The following is a 7,539-nucleotide window of genomic DNA, read 5'->3' as shown; positions in this document are numbered from 1 at the left end:
TATTCAATGACCAAAACAAATTATGAGTTCCATGCCACAACCCCATAGCATTTTAGCCCACTAACTGGGGTTACTAACTTCAAACATGAATATCTCTCAAACCGTGAAGAATTACTTAGCGTGCCATACATCAACAAAAACATCTCAATGAGTAGAATCATATGGAAGATCCTTGAATCAAAATAGAGTAATTTGTCAAGTCAGAATTCCCTTGCAAGATCAGGGTAGCCCTTGGTGATGTTTGCATTGACATCAATGACAACCTTAGATCATCTTTAGATCAACAGATTCTGCTTCCGCTAAATACACCTGTCTTTGATCGGCAATTTGGGAAGCAACACTCAACTCCACTCTTTCCACTTCCATCTCCCCTAAATTTGGATCTTTCCCCATGAAAAAATGGTACGATGATGAATGCAAGACTCTACATCGAGAACTTCAATATGATTTCACCCACTCTCAACCCTTCTACTCTGACCTCAAAGCTTCTTATCGTCGTCCCCTTTTTCAAAAGAAACGACTCTTTGTCTCTCATAGAAGATGGGAACTTTCTACTCTCCTTCCCCACTTCCCTTAAAAAGTATGGCATACCATACTTCCCTGACGCTCCCCTGTTCCACATGACCTTGGCCCTACATCCATGTTCTCTCACACTTCCAACCTTTATGATATTCCCGAGCAAGCCCAAAATCATTTTACCTCCCCACCCGCTTCCTATTACCTATTCTAAGACAAAGATATTAGAGAGGCCATTTGGGTGATGAACAACAACAAAGCAGCCGGTAAGGAAGGCTACAAAGTAGAACTCTTTAAAAACAGTTTTCGTGCTTTGGTTAGCTACTTAGTTGATCTCTTCAACCATGTAGTCCGTGAAGGTTTTCCACTAACATTGTTATGCTCTTAACCTGCAAAAAGATACCCAAATACAGAATATGCGAAGAAAGATACCCAGAACATAGAATAGTGAGAGACAACAACAAATATTTTATTATTCAGAAAGCAATGTTCACGGGCCTCTTCAAGGGGGCAACCTCCAATAGAGCAGAGCTCGATACAAAAATAAGACACAATGCTCCTCACAGGGAGTCTCTATCCTTTATATATGACTCATACATGCAATACCATGGATCAATACCATGGGTTTTATTAATACCATGGCCCATTTGCAACTAACTTTGGTCCCGTCATTAATTGCGGGTTACCCACTTACAATTATTAATATGGGCTTTATTGACTCTTTACTATGACTCGATCCCACTACATAAATAAGGGGGTTATGGTGGGACCCTAACATGCCCTCCCCCTTAAGAATAGCCTTGTCGTCAAGGCTAAAGCTACGGAAATTGCTGAAGAATAGTGGTTGGTTCCCAAGTTGCATCTTCCAGAGAGGTGTCTTTCCACTTGACGAGAACTTCCCTAATCATGCGGCCACGCTGGTGCCTTTCTCATGTGTCTAGGACCTGTTCAGGTTGGAGCCAGATTGACCCTTCCTCGTCCAATTCAGGTAGACTGGTTTGAATTCTGCAATTGTTCCCAATCAATTTCTTGAGGCATGAGACATGGAAAACTGGATGGATTTTTGCAGTAGGCGGCAAAGCCAGCTTGTAGGCTACTTCTCCAATGTGCTGAAGTACTTGATATGGTCCGTAGAATTTTGGAGATAGTTTCTGACAACCCTTGTCTTTGAGTGATGTTTGCTTATATGGTTGCAGCCTCAAAAAGACCTAATCCCCTTCTTGAAATTGGTGCTCTAAGCGATGCTGGTCTACCTGTTGCTTCATGCAGTTTTGAGCTTGATGAAGATTCTCTCTAAGATGGGCGAGCATGGTTGCGTGGTTTTGTAGGAGTTGATCCATTGCTTGTACCTTTGATCACCCCTTGATATAAGAATTAGGAGAAGGAGGGAGTTGACCATATACTGCTTCATAGGGAGTCATTTTGGTGGTGGCATGATAGTTGGTGTTATACCACCATTCAGCCAGAGGTAACCACTATACCCAAAGATGTTGCTTTTCTGAAGTGAAACACCTAAGGTAGGTTTCCAGACATTTGTTGACGGCTTCAGTTTGACCATCTGTTTGTGGATGATAAGAAGTACTGAGTTTTAGTTGGGTGCCTTGTAGCCTGAAGAGTTCCTGCCAAAAATTACTGGTGAAGATCGAGTCGTGACCGGACACAATAGAAGTGGGCATGCCATGCAATTTAAAGATCTGATCCATGAAAGATTGAGCGACCAAATTCGGTGTAAACAGGTGGGGTAGGGCACAGAAATGAGCATACTTCGAAAGTCTGTCCACAACCACCATGATGACTGACTTGTTTCCTGACTTTGGAAGACCTGTAATGAAATCCATAGAAACCTTTGTCCATATTGCTGCCGGGATAGGCAACGGTTGTAATGTGCCTGGTGCTTTGACGGTCTTGCCTTTGTGGCGTTGACAGACATTGCATTCTGCTACAAAAGTAAGGATGTCCTTTTTCATGCCTGTCAAAAAAATGATCTTCTGGTGCGAGCATACGTCTTCTAAAAGCCTGAATGTCCTGCAATGGGGGATGAGTGCAATTCTGCCAAAATGCAACTTTTGAGGGTGGATGTTGGTGATATTACGACTCTGTCCCTGTAGCGAAGAACTCATCCTGCCACGAGTAGCCCTTGGTGGAATTTGGATCCACCTACAATTGAGAAATGAGTTGGGAGAGCCCGGGATGTGAAAACCATTCCCTGCAAGCCTCTTCAATCCATTCTGGAATGGGAAGGGAAATTGCTAACAGGGTACTTCCCTCCTCAAATTGGCGAGATAATGCATCTGATACACTATTTTCTTGTCCTTTCTTGTAAATGATCTCATAATCATATCCCAGCATTTTGGAGAGCCATTTGTTTTGTTGTGGGGAGGATAGGCATTGCTCCAAAAAATATTTAAGACTGTGATGGTCTGTGCGGATTTGGAAACGTCGCCCAATATGTAAGGTCACCAGGTCTCTACTGCATGTAAAATGGCCATCATTTCCTTCTCATAGGTAGATTGGCCCAGATTCTTCCCACTTAGTTGTTGGCTTGTGAAGGCCAAAGGTTGCCCTTCCTGCATTAAGAGCACCCCAATACCTGTACCCGAAGCATCACATTCAATGACAAAAGATTTGGTGAAGTCAGGGAGTGCTAAGACTGGATGGAACACATGGCATTTTTTAGAGCTGTAAATGCCTGTTGTGCGTCCTCATTCCAGAAGAATGATTTTTTCTTCAGGAGTTGAGTGAGGGGCTTCGCTATGCGACCATAATTGCGGAAAAAATTTCGATAATAGCCTGTGAGACCCAAAAATCCTCTCAGGCTCTTCAAGGTCTTAGGTTGAGGCCAATCCTGCATTGCCTGGATATTTTTGGGGTCCACCTTCACACCCCACAATGTGACCCAAATACTCAACTTCTTCCATGCCAAACGAACACTTGGACATCTTAACAAATAATTTATGCTTGCGAAACAATTGCAAGAGTAGATATACATGTTGAAGATGTGCGGCCCAAGTGCAACTATAGATGAGGATTTCATCGAAGAAGACAAGGACAAATTTCCTGAGATATGGTTTGAGAAGGTGGTTCATAAGGCTCTGAAAGGTATATGGGGCATTACAAAGACCGAATGGCATGACCAGGAACTCATAATGGCCTTCATGAGTTCGGAAAGCAGCCTTTGGAATGTCGACTTCCTTCATGCGAATTTGGTGGTAGCCTGAGCGAAGATCCAACTTAGTGAAGAATTGAGCCCCATTGAGTTCATCCAGCAAATTATCAACCACCGGGATGGGAAATTTATCTTTGACTGTCAGCTTATTGAGGGCCCTGAAGTCTGGACACATCCACCACTCCCCATCTTTCTTGAGCACCATGACCACCGGTGATGAATAACGACTAATGTTGGGATGAATGACACCTGCTTCCAAAAGTTCCTTGATTATTTTTTCTATTTCATTCTTTTGGGTGAACGGATATATGTATGGGCACACATTTGGGGGTTGGGCCCCTGGAACAAAGGTGATGCTATGATCATGTTCCCCTCTCGAGGGTGGAAGCTCATGAGGCTTGTCAGATACCGGCAGATGGTTATTTAAAATCTGTTGCATCTCAGGATGAATCAGCAAAGACTTGGTTTCGACTGCCTGGATGGCATTAAATTGAGCTATAACTCCATGATAGCCCTTTTTTAGCAATTTTTCCATCCTATGCGAGCTGATGATAGAGGGAGCTCCCGCCTGGAGTTCACAGAGGGTATGTGTGGAGTTGTTTTGCTTAAAACTCATATATAACTCCTGGAAATCCATTGTGATTGGCCCAAGGGTGCGAAGCCATTCAGCACCGAGGACAATGTTGCACCCTCCCATGTGTATGGAAAACATGTGGGTCTTCAACTGATAATCCCCCATTTGAAGTTTGACATTTTCATAACGGCCTTCACATTTCATTGTGCCCCCATCCGCAATTTGGACTTGGAAGTTAGAAACTACTCGTACAAAACAATGCACTGCTTCCGTGACTTTCTGATGGATGAAATTATGTGTACTTCCACTATCAATCAAGACTACTACTGGGCAATGTTTAATAAAACCTCTGATTTTGAGAGTTTGAGGTGAAGAAATCCCGGCCAAAGCATGTAACGAAATAACGGGTTCGTCAGGGACATTGTCCCTTTGGTTGTCCTCTTCTACTGCCTCATGTTCCTCCAGTGGTGGATCTTCCTCCGATGAGCTATAATCAGTGGCATCAATTTGAAAAAAATTTGGCTCCTTGCATTTATGACCTGGGGAGTATTTTTCATCACAGTAGTAACATAATCCTTGCTTTCTTCTTTCGGCCATTTCTGCAGGTGACACTTTTTGAACCTTAAGTGTTTGAGTCGTGTTGTGAGCCTGTGGGGGGCGACCCTTAGCTATGAAATTTGGGCGACTGTACTGGGCTGCTAACGCACGTTCCACGTTACGAGCTACCTTGCAAGCCTTCGTCCATGTGGGAGGGTGGTGCAGTAGGACGTGGGCTTTTATGGCTTCTTTAAGACCGCTAATAAAACATTCTGTGTAGAACACATCTGAGAGACCCCTAGTGCGGAAGGCTAAGACTTCAAAGGCTGTAACATATTCATCCACTGTGCCAGTCTGTCGAAGCTTAGTAAGACGACCCAGAAAAGAAGATTCCTGGTCAAAGTGGTCTGTAAGAGCTTTTTTGAAGGTGGTCCAAGTCACAAAAGGTCCATTGCAACGTTGATGCCATTCCCACCATTGCCACCTTTCAGTGTCCAAGTACATGCTCCCCGCCATAAGCTGAGTCTCATTATCTAAGATGTTATTCAGATTGAAATACTGCTCCATTGGTGCTATCCATGCTGCCAAGTGAGAACCATCAAATTTATGCATATCCAACTTGGGAGGTCATAGACGGGATTGTTGGTGGGGGCCCCAAAGGTGAAGAGAGTGGCTAGACTCACCCTCACTGTGTCCATTGCCAATATACGCCTCCTCGTGGGCTTCCTCCTTGCCCTTCGGGATTATGCTGGTTAGTATGTCAAGCTGAAGTTGGAGGGATTGCAAGGTTTGTTCCAGTTTGTCCATCCTCTTATTGGCCATAGCTTGAGCTCTAGTTTCTACCATGCACCAACCTGATGTTCTTGAAATTTGGGACCGCCCAAAAAAAAAATTCACTAAGAATTGAATGGTACCATCGTGCTCATCTCTTCGTCCTCATTCTGATGGGCTAGATCACCAATAAGCGCCCCGGAAGATCTCAGACTTTTTTTTTTCTGAAAACTCCTAATGGAGTTTTACTCCTTCCTTAGGAATATTGCAGTAACGAATCCTCAAAATGTCAATGCTGCCCAAAGTCCTGCAAAAATCATGCCCCGATATAGGAACCCCACACAACTACTCAGATTTGGTGGATCTGAGAGATATGAATGGCGGATCGGATAGCTCTGAGCAGCGAAACAGATTGTTGTTGCGGATCTGATGGATCTAATAGATCAGAATGGCTGGTCGGAACTGCGGGACTAATGTCTGCTGCTGCTGCACCACTTTGCGCGAGCGGATCTGGAAGAGATGATGCGTGATCCCAAGATAGAAAAGGGAACTATGGTCTCGAGGAGTGTCAGGTGCTACAGATCACAATATACATAAGGGTCTGACAGTAGTACTCGGCCCAATGTTTCAGGGCTCTAACTAAGGAGGATCAACCGTACCCTTAGCTGTACAACCCGACTACCCTATCGTACGGGCGAGTAATCTCTCCGAGTGTTGTTCTCAGTGTATTGTAGCAGCAAGACGGCCGACAGTTTATCTATGGCGAGGTTGCAAAGGAGCTAAGGGGCTTCCGATATACCCATAAGGTACTTGGAAGACAGTCCATACGCGGTTCTGTCTAATGCGCTACTACTCGAAGGGGTACCCACAGGGATTACAAGGGAGTCCAACAAGCGTGACCACCTCTTGTATTTCCTGCGTGCATGCCTCCCCAAATCCGCAGGTTTATGCGCTCAACGACAGATCCGTGGTTTAAAGACGTCGAAACACGTCTCTAGCAAAAAAAAAAATTGCTAAGAAATGGAGATCCCACCGGCCCTGGAAAGTGCTTTGATACCACTTGTTATGCTCTTAACCTGCAAAAAGATACCCAAATACTGAATATGCGAAGAAAGATACCCAAAACATAGAATAGTGAGAGACAACAGCAAATATTTTATTATTCAGAAAGCAATGTTCACGGGCCTCTTCAAGGGGGAAACCTCCAATAGAGCAGAGCTCGATACAAAAATAAGATAGGATGCTCCTCGCAGGGAGTCTCTATCCTTTATATATGACTCATACATGCAATACCATGGATCAATACCATGGGTTTTATTAATACCATCTATCTAATACCACGGCCCATTTGCAACTAACTGTGGTCCCGTCATTAATTGCGGGTTAACCACTTACAATTATTAATATGGGCTTTATTGACTCTTTACTATGACTTGATCCCACTACATAAATAAAGGGGTTAGGGTGGGACCCTAACAAACATGTTCACACCACATCATCCATCCGATCCACAAATTAGGTTCCAGCTCAAATCCCAATAACTACAGAACGATCATGGTGGGCCACATGTTCTTGAAGTTATATGGTATTGTTCTACATAAGAAGCTCTCTAGTGACCTTGAACAAAAACAACTTAGAGCTAGGGGGCAGGCAGGTTTTCAACCAACTCATCAGACCATTGACCACATCTTCACCCTTCGCATCGTGATTGAGGAGGCATGACACCACTCCTCAAAAGTCTATTGTTGTTTCATAGATTTTCGAAAAGCTTTTGACTCTGTTTAGAGGGAGGCCTTGCTCCAGAGATTCAAAGATATTAGTATCTTTGCAACCCTATTGACTAATATTATGAACCTATATGAGTCTGTTCTTAGTCATCTTCACGTGGCCCATGGGATGTCTTATTTCATCCGAAGCACTATTGGGGTTAAACAGGGTTGTCCATTGTCCCCTACCCTGTTTGGGATCTATATTG

The sequence above is a fragment of the Pinus tabuliformis genome, chromosome Q (genome assembly GCF_031772625.1).
Source record: "Pinus tabuliformis cultivar Carrire ecotype Pingquan chromosome Q, CPIR1, whole genome shotgun sequence".
NCBI lineage: Eukaryota > Viridiplantae > Streptophyta > Pinopsida > Pinales > Pinaceae > Pinus > Pinus tabuliformis.
Note: the sequence above shows the minus strand (reverse complement) of the source record.